This window comes from Cygnus atratus, chromosome 3, assembly GCF_013377495.2.
Source record: "Cygnus atratus isolate AKBS03 ecotype Queensland, Australia chromosome 3, CAtr_DNAZoo_HiC_assembly, whole genome shotgun sequence".
Lineage (NCBI taxonomy): Eukaryota > Metazoa > Chordata > Aves > Anseriformes > Anatidae > Cygnus > Cygnus atratus.
In genome coordinates this window covers 61,197,356-61,210,733 of record NC_066364.1, presented here as the reverse complement: position 1 = coordinate 61,210,733, position 13,378 = coordinate 61,197,356, and the positions used below count along the sequence as shown (strand labels likewise).

Below are 13,378 nucleotides of genomic sequence, written 5' to 3'. Positions count from 1 at the left end.
ATGTAAAACCACAAATGTTTTCCAGTGTTTCCTAAGATATCTGCTACAATTTTCTTTTCAGTCCAGACAATCACACATCATTTTGTAGGGTTCTGCCCAGCTCTTATGACAGGAATATATATCTAGATACACAGTGCTTGTAAGATACTTTATTTGAACAAAATGCCTGATTGATCAAAATTGTGGTAAAAGGAGAAAGTATTCAGGTTATTCTGACAAGACAGCCATGCAAATGCTGTACTCTATGTATTTTTTTTTCCAGACCTTAGCAAGGCATCAAAATGTAAGATTTGGTCACAATATTGACATCCATAAACAACTCTTTCCATCAGTAGAAAAGTGATTTCAGAAGTTTTCAGGTGGGAGAATCAGGAAGAAATTTCCATTTCCCTTTAACTATCTGTTCAGTACTTTCCAGCCCATGGACTACATCTGCCTGTGCTTGATCTATTTTTCTGAGGTCCACAATATCATATGTCAAGTCAATTGGAAGACATGCCAGTTACTTCATCTCAGAATTTTAAGACTTTGGGGTTTTCTCTTTAGCTTGCCCTCTGCTGACAGAAAACCTCTAATAAGAACAACAGTAAACTTTTCAGCAGTCTCTGGGGGAAAGAGAATGCTAAATGTGAGAGTGTTTTCCCACATGCATTTTCAGCTACTCGCCTTTGCACTTTGAAGATGCTTTATTCAGAAACCAAGCTCAGATTCTTCGAATGATAGGCAGTGTCTTGTCTCTATAAACATGGACTTAGCAAAATGTCACTCTTTTTGAAGTCTGCAAGGTACCGATTGCACTCAGAACAGTTTACTGAAAGACTGTGTATCTCTATTAGCCAAGGAAAGAAAACTTCAGTGCTCAAAGGAGCCAGGGACAACCCTACTCCCCAGTTCTGTATTCACTTTCCATTTAGCTCTATTCATAAACCTGAGCATTTTGAGAAGTGGAGATTTTACAGAATCTTTGTTACTGTGTCCTAAAACTAGACTAAAAAAAAATAAAAAAAGTTTAAATGATGGTCTAGTTTATCTTCTTGCTAATGTTGGCTTGTTTTTAGTGGAATACTATGCATATATTAAATAACTGAAGTAAAATTATTTCTGTTATTTTTATCAGGAACTTCTTATGCACTTCAATGAAACCCATTACATAGTTTTTGCTGTTTTTTTAAAATATAATATCAATGTTGAAGTAATACCAGATGAAACTGGTTTCAACCACCATTAACTTTGGCTTTTCAGAAAGGGAAAGAAATCCTCTGGTATTTCCAGCCTTGGTTGGAACGTTGGCACAGGAAACAATTTAGTGGGGCTAGCATGCAAGGAAGTGATGTAACTTTTACCAGATTGTGTGACTATGTGGAAAAAAAATCAAACATCAGTTGGCCTATCACCCTATTAAACCACTAGTTTCCTATGCCAATGAATTGGAAAATGAACTGCATCTCCTTTGCTGACATTTGCCATCTGCATCAGCTGCTTTTTTACAGCTAAATCTCAGGATTCCAACTATGCCATCACATGTGCTTGTATAACTCCAATAGGAAATACTTATTTAAGTCTCATTTTTGCATGAACATGTACTTCCTTTTCTAGTCACACAGTGCAAACAGAAGTGCATGCTCATCTAGGACTGCCTGCTGGTTCCTTAATATTTTCATTTAAAAAACACAGTTCCTTAGTTCAGAATACAATCGCTAACATAATAAAAACAGTATTAATGGTAGCAAGTTGGAAAGCAGAATTTGTTTCATGGAAATGCCAGATTTTCTTTTTTATTAGAAATTAGAAGTTAAAACCAAATGTCCATCAGCCAGAATTTAAAAATTTTCAATAAATTACTTCTGAGAAAGTATTTTTTCCTTTTGATGTAGCAGGTATTCTGCTGAGATAGCTTTAAAACACTGCATTGAATAACAGATTCTATAACCTGATATTTGGATAACATTTAACCTGGTATTTGAATAACATTTGAATAAACATGTTAGAATATTAAAGACTAAATAAATTAACAAAACAATAGGGAAAAAAAATTACCAGAAAAGGTCAGAATGTGGTGCTAGTTGTTTTCTTAACAAAATGAGAAATGAGAAGCAACTTTTCCTCCCTGAAAAAAATGTTAATTTTTTTTTTCCTGAAAAAACTAACACTGCTTTTTCTAATGCAAAACTACTCCACTGAAAAATTTTCAGCTAGCTTTAATAATCTTCGTGAACATTTTCTATCTGAAAGTATGGAAGTAATGGTGAGCACTGGACAATGCTAATGCAGGGTAAAGAGATCAGTGGCTTGCAGGTATGCTATATGGAGCACAGAAGAGACAGGAAGATCTGATAGCATCTCTGTAGTGCTCTGAAATAACTTTGATCCAACAGTGGTAAAAAAACAGATTTAACAGCTCTGAATTTAATGCCTTTTCCTGTGGCTGCGACCAATGTTTTGGGATGTACCGTGGTAAGAGGAACCAGCAGAGTTTTGCATGTTGAACCAGTTTTAAACTATGGAGAGGTAAATGGTCAGGAGTGAAAGAAAGGTAAAGGAGAACTATCCACATTCAGTGATTTGTATCTGTCTACTACAGTTAATTATTTTTGTTTAATTGAAAACTCTTAGTAGATTATAAATTTAAATCTCAAAGGCTAATATAAGTTTTATTTAACATATACATCAGTTTTAAGTTATTTTTATAATTTCCCTGCAACATTAAACAAGTATAACTTTCCTAATTGCTTTTTTTTTGTTTTGTTTTGTTTTGTTTTGTTATTACTAAATGCCAATATACCTCAGTGTATATGTAGGTGTGCAAATCAGTTTGGATTAGATCAATTTGGTAACAGATGTCTATGTGGTCAGAGCCTCGTTTTACTAGATGTTTTAAACAGGTCCTAATTTTCATTCAAAGCTCAGTGTAGGAAACAGGGAGACTTTTACAACAACAACTTTAGATACCCAGCTTGGCCACTTAAATCTTGAATGGGATGGTCACTGAAGATACAATTCAAAGTACCCAAACTCATATCTGTATCTCAAAGCTTGTGTCTTCTGTCTGGGTCAAAGAGGAGCCTTGCACAAATAGCTGGATAATCTAACCAGCCAAGTTTTGTGCTGTTATTTGGGTAGGCTGCTTGCACCCTAAATTACAATAATGCATAGTGGAGTAGCATTTGGCACAGACTAAATGCACTAAATTATAACAATTGCTGTTTAACAATTGTTTAGTAGAATTCATCACATCTTTGGCAGAAATTCAAACAACCAAACTTTCCTTCTTTTTGTTTTGAGGTTCAAAATGTTCCGTTGCTCTCTAAATAAATAAATATTGGAGACAGCTGTGATCCTCAGTTTCTGTGGAGATCAGAAGCGGAAGGCTGAGAACAGTCCGGAAAGTGCTACCCTTCAGTTGTTTCCGGGCAAAAGAATCTGATGAGGAAAATCCTCATCTTAGGTTTTCTGTCTGAATTCCAAGATGCTAAGATAAATTGTAATAAACATTCAGAAATTTAAATATTTCTTTGAATAAAACGGACTCACCAAAGCTTTGAAGCTTTGCAAGTTATCTACTTAAACATATCAGTGGTACTGCTTGAAAAGAGACCACCTGATGAAACTGAACAGCCAAGCCATTCTCCATCACATTTGAAAAGTCATGGCAGTCAGGAGAAGTCCCTGGTGACTGGAAAAAGGGAAGCATCACTCCCATTTTTAAAAAGGGTAGGAAGGAAAATCCGGGGAACTACAGACCAGTGAGTCTCACCTCTGTACTTGGGAAGATCATGAAATAGACCCTCCTAGAAGCAATGTCAAGGCACATGTAAGAGAAGGAGGTGATCTGCTACAGCCAGCATGGCTTCACCAAGGGCAAATCCTGCCTGACCGATCTGGTGGCCTTCTCTGATGGAGTGACTGTATCAGTTGACAAGGGGAGAATAAATAGTGTCATCTACCTGGACTTCTGTGAGACCTTTGACATGGTCCCACATGACATCCTTATCTCCAAACTGGAGAGAGATGGATTTGAAGGGTGGGCCATTCAGTGGATGAAGAATTGTCTGGATGGCCGCAGTCAGAGAGTTGTGGTCAATGATTCTATGTCCAGGTGGAGGCTGGTGACAAGTGGTGTCCCTCTGGGTCTGTTCTGGGACAGGTGCTGTTTATATATCTTTATCAATGACGTAGACAAGGGGATGGAGTGCAAGTCTGCAGATGACACCAAGCTGAGTGGTACAGTCAATACAACAGAAGGAAGGGATGCCATACAAAGGGACCTGGACAAGCTTGAGAAATGGGCCCATGTGAACCTAATGAGGTTCAACAAGGCTAAGTGCAAGGTGCTGCACCTGGGTCAGGGCAATCCCAGACATGAGCACAGACTGGGAGAAGAACTCATTGAGAGCAGCCCTAAAGAGAAGAACTTGGGAGTTCTGGTGGACAAAAAGCTCAGCATGAGCCAGCAGAGAGTGCTTGTAACCCAGAAGGCCAACCGTGTCCTGGGCTGCATCAACAGAGGAGTGTCCAAAAGGCCAAGGGAGGTGATTGTCCCCCTCTGCTCTGCCCTCATGAGGCCCCACTTGGAGTAATGTATCCAGGTCTGAGGACCCCAGCACAAGAAGAATGTGGACATGTCAGAGTGGGTCCAGATAAGGGCCACATAAATGATCGGAGGTTCTGGAGCACCTCTCCTAGGAAAAAAGGCTGAGAGAGCCGGGGCTGTTCAGCCGGGGCTGTTCAACAGGCTCCAGGGAGACTTCATTGTGGCCTTTCAGTTCCTGTAAGCCCACTTAAAGGGGGCTTGTAAAAAAAGATGGAGAACATCTTTTTACTTGGGCAGATAATGATAGGACAAGGAGAGATGGTTTTAAACTAAAAAAGGGGAGATTTAGATATAAGGAAGAAATTGTTTATTCAGAGGGTGGTGAGGCACTGACACAGGCTGCCCAGAGAAGCCGTGGATGCCCCATCCCTGGAGGTGTTTAAGGCCAGGCTGGATGGGGCCTTGACCAACCTGATCTAGCTGGTGGCATTCCTGCCCATGGCAGAGGGGTTGCAACTGGGTGATCTTTAAGGACCCTTCCAACCCAAGTATGTGATTCTGTGATTCTATGAAAGTATAAATTCTACAAACTCAGACTTCGAAGCTTTAGAAAACAGCAGTGATAATGGCTGTATGAATATTCATAAGAGAATAACTAAAACAGTCTTGTTTTCAGCAGCTGTCACAATAACTTCTCTTATTTATGGGGGTTCATTTTATTAATGGCATTTACTCCCTTTCCCTCTCCTTTAGACATTCTCTATGGGGAAATAATAGACAAAGAAATGTGCTTTTCTAATGGTCTTACATCTCTACAGATGTCAGCACAAGAGCATCCAAAAGATATGCCACATATTACATACCCCCTCAGCAAGTAGTGTTTTTTTTTTCTTTAATGAGCAGATACAAGTTAACTCCCTGCTCTGTCACATGTTGCTTGCATGATCCTAAGAAATTCCTCTGGCTATATCTAAGCTGCCTAAACTCAGGAGGTTTCTTCCAAACTTCCAGGTTTGATGTGACATGGCTCAGTGCTGGGATGAGATCTGGAGCCTACTTCTCCCTTCTCTCTTGCCCTGATTTCTCTGTGAAGAAGACCATGGATATAAGCTGCAAAAGCACCATGCTACACTGGACAATGTTGGCCGATTAGGAAACCAGGACTAGGTAGCTTATAGAGAATTATACCTACCATGTTGTATAGCTGTAACTGTTTTCTTATGGTTAACATGGGAGTAGTATTACTTCAGAGGAAGAAAGCAAACATAAATATGCTATGAAGAATAAACCTTTAACATAGCTTGGTAACAGAGGCCTTATAACTCTTAGATGCTGACATATTTTTAAGGACCTGGTTTCAAACAGCTATTCTGAACTATTATAATTTATAGCTATATGGTCACCCTTAGAGTTTAAGTGTAATTGGCAGGAGTGCACAAACAACAAATGCATGTTGAAATGTAACACTGTTAGCCCACTTCAGAAACGATGGTGTTTTCTTCAGGGATCCGAGTAGGAGTTTATCACTTTGCAATGCCTGTGAGTCATGACAGGTAGCAGTGGCAGCTCTGCATGACCTTGAAAGTGCTATATCCCCAGCTGACCTCCATGCCTGCGTCTCAGCTTGCAAGACGTGTGTAGCCTTCTCCTGGGCCAGGTGTGGACAGGGACAGAGTGCTTGCAACCACTGCTGAAAACCACAGCAGCAGGTACAAGAGGTGTTAGGTATGTCCAGGTGTCAGTCCACTTGTTATTGACACTTGTCAATAACATCTATGGCTGCTTTTATTCTGAAGAAGTATTTCAAAGATTTTTTTGTTTTTTTTTCCCTTCTGCACTTGAACATCTTTTTCTCTTTTATTATTTTGTGTTGTCTTGCCAATAATATCTGGCCTATTAGATGAGGAAACTGTTACAAATTAAGGTCGTAGCTACCAGCTCTGCTGTCCACCCATGGCTGAGGAGTGGCCACTACTGAAAAGAGATGGATACAAAGGCTATTTTTATCCATGTAACTTGGCTTTATTCTGAGGGAAATTTTAAAATAGTATGGTGACCAAAGCAATATTTTGGTCGGAGAAGTGGGCTAAGGACCAATTCTAAAAATAATCTTTAATAGTGACAAGTAATGAGGGCCCTGTGTATTGTTTGTGACAAGACATTTCCCTTAATTTACCATAGAGAAGAGTGCTTACCTACTTCATCTTTTATTTCAGCCCCAATTATGACTGATAGGTCAACTGAATAGAAGCTGTTAGAAAAGGCAGCCACAGCCCTCACTTGCAGCTCAGACTGTGCTGAGCAAAACCATAGGCCTGGCTCGAGGCAGAGATGCTCTGGAAGCCAGACCCGCTCATGCTGTCAGAAACTACCCTGCCTGGCCTATCAGCAGCACTGCATGCTGCAGCACTGAAATTACCTGCAACTGATCCTTGTGCTTAGCTAACTACCAAAAGAAATGCTGCTGATGCTGAGGCAAGCCAGTTTGCTGAGTGAAGGGATGTGCATCTCTGGGAAAAGCTAATGCTGAAACACTTTTCAGCATAAGCTAATCTGTATGAAGAGCTGCAAAACATTAAGGTAGGGAGGCAGAAATTCCTGTATGTGATCATTCTGCTCCAGCCAGCAACAGTGGTTCATTCTTGGGCAATACTAATGTGCAGTAATAGAACTTGAAAAATTGTCATTATCAATATCTATAAACAATTTACATGCATTCATGTATAATATTTTCCACATTACAGAAGATATTTGTTTCAATTTGTTAAATTTTGCTGAGAGCTTACATAGAAATCCTCCAATTGTGCTACATTAAAAAGCATGTAAATGTATTTAATCCCTTTTCATTATAAGATAATAGATTTTAAAACATAGAAGCTGCAAATTTCTAAGAAGACTGATGATTTGGGTATCCCTATTCCAGACAACCCACTCTGAAGTACCCAAATTAATTGATTTTCAGGAACTAATTAATAGTTATCACCTGACTAAGAAGGATATCTTTTTAAGGAGTTACACATTGGTATCATAAAATCATTGCCTGAATGAGTTATGCTGAAAAAGGTATAATAGCTGAGTAAAAGGCATCATCATTCCTTAAAGAGCCAAATTTCCTTAAATATGTAGTATTACATTTCTTGGCTGGACTAATTCCTCCCACATCGTGGAATAGTCTCTGCATTCACAGAGCATGTCTAATTTAGTGATTTTTCTTCATTCATTTATTCGTTTTTTATTCATTCAATACTGCCCAATGAGCATTGTATATTTTCTAGAAAACATATCCCCTTACTGATGTTCATGTATATGCAGTATGTATGTTGTGCACTCATAGAAAGACAAGGCAAAAAACCACTCACTCCTACATGTGCACTTGTAGGACATTGAGAATTAAAACCATAAATATGAGGCAACACGAAATTCCCTCTGTCTGAATTACCTCTGCTCATTTTTAAAAACTGAAGGTTGGACACCCATTGCAATCAAGTGTTTTAAACTTCCTTTTTTTTTTTTTTTTTTTCTTTTTTTCCCTATGATTAGGATGTGCTGTTTTTAAATACAACTCCTCAAGTAGAATGGCATAAGAAAATTTTGAGCAGACAAGTGAAAAATGTCTCAGTTGTCTGATTCTTCACATGTGAGCCCCCTCAAATTCTTAATATCCTCTTTTATTACCCTTTCTTATTCTCATTCCTATTTCTCTTCATAGAAGAAGAAACTCTTGAGCTAATCACCTGTGGCTCCAATAGAGCAAACACAAATAATCAGTGATTCATGTGAGGTATTTTCATTGCTATACCATGAGCTGAAAAGAGCTCTCAAAATCCTTGTGTCTTTCTGTAGGCTGTCAGAAAGCCTCAGCTATAAAACATTCTTACTCTGAACATATAAAGGTACAAAAGAGGTAAGGAGAAAGCATGCTGCTCACCTCAAGATGCTATGTGCACAGAATGTGAACAGAATTTACTACTGTCAGCACTGTGCAATATATATTCTTTCCTTAGAGCTGAGACCCCTCATTTGCATTCTTTAATTCCACCACTATACTTCTGATGCCATTTATTGCCCATTGCCTCCTGTTTTAAAAATCTTTTTGCCTTCTTTTCTTCTCCTAGATAGAATTCCTTCCTATGTAGTGATTTAATGAAGTGAGAGAATACTGCTCAGGCTTCAGAACTGGGAGATTTTTATTACAGAGTTCCATAATTTCTTTTGTAAGTGTATTTAATATGTTGGATCTATGTGTGAAAAAATATGCATGAAAGTATGTTGGATCTATGCATAAACATGACTAAACAAGCCTAGAATCTTATGAATCTTGATATTTTGGCTCAGTATCAGTCTCTCAAAACTCTTATCTAACTTCACTCACCAAAACCAGTCTAGAACTTCAGCCAGGGTTATCTATTTCCACACGTAGACAATGATGGAAAAAGGGCTTACAAACATTAACAGCTATTCCATAATGATAAGACAACAAAATTAAATATCTCGTAAGAGCTCCGGTAGATTTTTTTTTCCCCATATAAGCCTAAGGAATTACACTGAATCCTAATGTGAAGCCTAAGGAATTACATAGCCCAAGTTTCAGGGGACAATTGATGACAGAAACAGTAATTACAGGAAAGGCTACCTCAAAGAGCCGGAGTTCCAAATCAGTAACGAAGTGTTACTGATGAACCAAGAAGATAAGGCTACCTTTACGGAAAAACGGGAAAGGGTCTAAAAACAGATATTCCTTTTAACAATGGGAAAATATCTGGAGAAAAGCCAAAGCCTCATTTATTTGTGTAGCCATTAGGGAAGAATGTATTATATGTATGGTTGCCATGCTAAGAATTTGAAAAAGAAAATGAACAACCAAAAACTGTTTAAACAAAAAACCCTATCTTTAAAGGTAGCATATAGCATTTATATTAAGGCTTCAAAATGCTTATATGGATGGTTTGCGGATGTTTATAGTGAGAAACACAAAATGTGTGTTAGCGTATGAAAGAGAGAGCAAGTGAGCACAGTAGGGAATTTGGCTTTCTATCACATGATTCAGCAAAGAATTAAATGAGGAGATGGGTGTCAATTTTCTGGTGCCAAAAGAAGTTAAGGACAAGGCTACTGGGATTTGCAGCTGGCTGGAGTCAGAAGAATTACCTTGTCTGGTGTAACTCTGTGAGCTTTTGTGTGTTTGTTTCCCTGGGGGCAGGAACTAGAACCTATTGTGATGTGATAGTCCTTTGCTTCCTGGAAGCAGCAGATCTCCCACCCAATGACCAATTGCCTCAACAAACCGGAGCAGACGAGTCAGCTACTTCCTCAAATCTCCTGGGTGAGTGATCACACCAATGAGTGGTGTGATAAAAAAACTTCCATTACAGTCCCTAGGGACTCAGCTTTAACACAATTTCAGCAGAGGGATAGTGGGGCAGCCAGAGAGCAGAAGTGGAAACCAGAGGGAGGTAAGGACAGGAGTAACAGATTCCCCGGGTCTTGTGAGGTTTCCCAGCATCTGGGCAGCCCAGGGTCACATGAAATTGGCAAATTCAGGCACAGTTAACGATTGACTCCACCTGTATGGCATCTGGAGTTTTTATTGTATTGTAGGATGAAATAGGCCAACGTGTAGGCAGAACTTGATGGCAATAGCAAGTACTCACTATAGCTACTTCTACTCACTAGCAAGTAGTCACTACTCTACTTCTGCATCTTTTGGGGGATGTACATGTCCCACACTCTTGTAAAATGATAACTTTCTGGACTTCTGAGTTAGCAGAGTCTAATTTTTACCCTGACAGAGCAATGAAATTCCAAGAGTCCCAGGTCTGTAATTTAGCAATAATCATGAAGCCCGTAAATCACAGCTTTGTTTAAGTAGGACCTGGTTAGGTCACATCTCTTAAAGATAAATGAATAGGAAAGATGAAAGTGGATTCAGCAGAGAATGATTATCTTTGACCACATATTATCAACAAGACTGCCTTATGCCTTTAAATTTGGGTTAATTATGGTTTTCTCCAACAATATCCAATTACATGACGAATAACCTTGGCGTCTAAGGCAGGAACCTCTGATATGCGTCACTTCTTACCTCAAGAAGACTGTTTATCAGAGTTATCAGTGCTGGCTGCTGAAAAATCAGCCTGCTATTGTTGCATTCTCATTCAGAGCACGCTGTCTTCCAAAACATCCGAGCAGACCTGACAGACTGACGGCTGGGAGTACTTTGACATACTCTACCAGAGGGAACTCCTGGGGGGAATAAGCTGACTGCATTCATTGCACTTCTTCCTTTATAGTGTGTGATAATGTAGCTGGGGAATGCAGGGGCAGGTTCTCCTGTGAGAGCCAAAGCAGCAAATACATATAGGAAATCTTCAGTGCATATTTCTGATTTGCACTGATTTCATTCCAGGTTCTTGTTAATACCAGGAGTTGCAAAGTATAAAAGCTGAAATGTCTTGCACTGGGAAAAAAAAATGCTTTTTATATACTGGGATCAATCACTTTCAAATACAGTGAAACATTACATTTCTGATTAGCCCTAGATCCCATAAGTAATAAAGACTGAAAACTGTTGTTATGACAGCAGGTGTTATCATTAAAATGCTTCCTAAGAATGGCTTAGAAGATAACGTGAATGAAGTTTGTCCAGAAACATTTTGTACTGCGTTAGAATAAGAACGGTTTTAAAGAATGGAAAAAAAAGGCATGAATTTCCTGACAGAAGTGTTTGGGATATTCTTTAATAGAAACAGTTATTTGATATGTTATTTATTTAGCAATTTAGCTATATAATGTGCAAATTATCTGGGGATTTGCATTTAATATATTTAAATCTGGTTTAAATTTTGGGTTATTACTTTAAAAACATCTACTGCTAGAAAGAAAAATTATCTTCCCAGTCCTTTGCCAGAAAAAGAGAAGCTAATAGCTAATAAAACTTTTATTAATAATTGAAGACTGTTGATGATCAGTAGCATTCTACAGCTGCCATGTGCGGTTATTGCAGATGAGACCTATCTGGCTGTTTCTTACTGAATGTGAAAGCATGCAATAGGCCATCAGGATATTAAGGACTAGATCCAAAAAATGTTCCTGAAATGGGACCTAGGAATTCCTGATAGGACTTTGTGATTAAATCCAAGGGTAAGACCCTGCAAATTCCCCCTTAGCTTTTGTTTGACACTGAAAATGCTTCATCACTGTGCCTGTTACAAATTTCTTGTTTGCTTGCATGCTTTTAACCATAAATCCCAGTAGGTGTCTGAAAGATCTGAGTATAAGTATGCCCAGAAACACCTCAAATTGGGGCAGATCTCAGAAAACATCGCTGTTTTCCTGTTTGCATCCTACTTGCATCAGACATGAAGCATTCATCTATCAGAGTCTACTCGTGTTCAGTCCAGTCTGGCTGGTGCACACCAGGTGCAAGTTGCAGCTCATCACAGACTCCAGTGGTGGCCATTACAAAATATGATCAGGGAAAAAAAAACAAACCTTCTATATATAAAAAGATGTTCCCTTTATATAATAATTAAACTGTGCATGGAATTTACATAGTAGTTAAGCATTTTCGAGCACAAATACAGGCTGGGTAGAGAATGGATTGAGAGAAGCCCTGAGGAGAAGGACTTTGGGGTTTTGGGTGATGAGGAGCTCAACATGAGCCGGCATGTGTGCTTACAGCCCAGAAAGCCAACCGTATCCTGGGCTGCATAAAAGGAGCATGGCCATCAGGTCAAGGGAGGTGATTCCCCCCCTCTGCTCTGCTGCTGTGAGACTCCACCTGGAATACTGCATCCAGGTTTGGGGCCTGCAGCACAAGGACATGGATGCTATTAGAATGAGTCCAGAGGGGGGCCACAAAGATGATCAAGAGGCTGGAGCACCTCTCCTATGAAGGCAGGCCAAGGGAGTTGGGGTTGTTCAGCCTGGAGAAGAAAAGGCTCTGGGGAGACCTTACTGCGGCCTTCCGGTGCCTAAAGGGGGCCTACAGGAAAGCTGAGGAGGGACTCTTTGTCAGGCAGTGTTGTGATAAGACAAGGGGAAATGGTTTTAAACTAAAAGAGGGGAGATTTAGTATAGATATTAGGAAGAAATTCTTTACTCTGAGAGTGGTGAGGCACTGGCACAGGTTGCCCAGAGAAGCTGTGGATGACCCATCCCTGGAAGTGCTCAAGGCCAGGTTGGATGGGGCTTTGAGCAACCTGGCATAGTGGTAGGTGTCTCTGCCTGTGGCGAGGGGGTTGGAATTATATGGCCTTTAAGGTCTTTTCCAACCCAAACCACTCTATTCTATGATTTTCATGAGTTATCCATAAAATGAGGAGGGACAGATTCAATTTTATTGTCTGCCTGAGGCAATGCTTCTTCCACAGCTTCTAGCTCCCACCAAAATGCCTTACCTGCAGCATGAGGTGAGCTGAGCAGGACCACCCTGTCTGCTCCCTGCTGATGTTGTGCCATTGTGTAAAATAAATTCGAAGTTTGTGATGTATGTACGTGCAAGTGTGTGAAGACTGTAGTGTCACAGTTGTGATGTGGGAGAATGGGTATCTCATCTGTACTTCACAGGCTGCTCTTGCATTTCTTTAAATGACTTTATGGGGACTCCAGGTTCAGAGACCATAGTGTAGAAATGCTTCTTCAGTAGCATGGAATTTTAATTGGAACAGATTATGCTGTAATTTTAAAAAATAATTTATTTTTGTCTTTTAAAGTGATTATTTATTTATTTTCAATTTAGACTGGATTTACAGTAACTCTCTGTGGTTTAACAGTTGGTCAAGTGCTTGTGAGCCAGATGAAGTGCAGGAGTGAGAGTCCTCAAGTGAACAGGGACAGTTTGTCATT

At 39.5% G+C, this 13,378-nt stretch overlaps 1 protein-coding gene across 2 annotated transcripts in view; it reads right to left on the bottom strand.

Moving 5' to 3' along the window:
- The window catches only part of PDE7B (phosphodiesterase 7B), a 181,690-nt gene that overhangs the window by 93,482 nt on the left and 74,830 nt on the right, over positions 1 to 13,378 (bottom strand). The gene's annotated exons all lie outside the window — the stretch shown is intronic.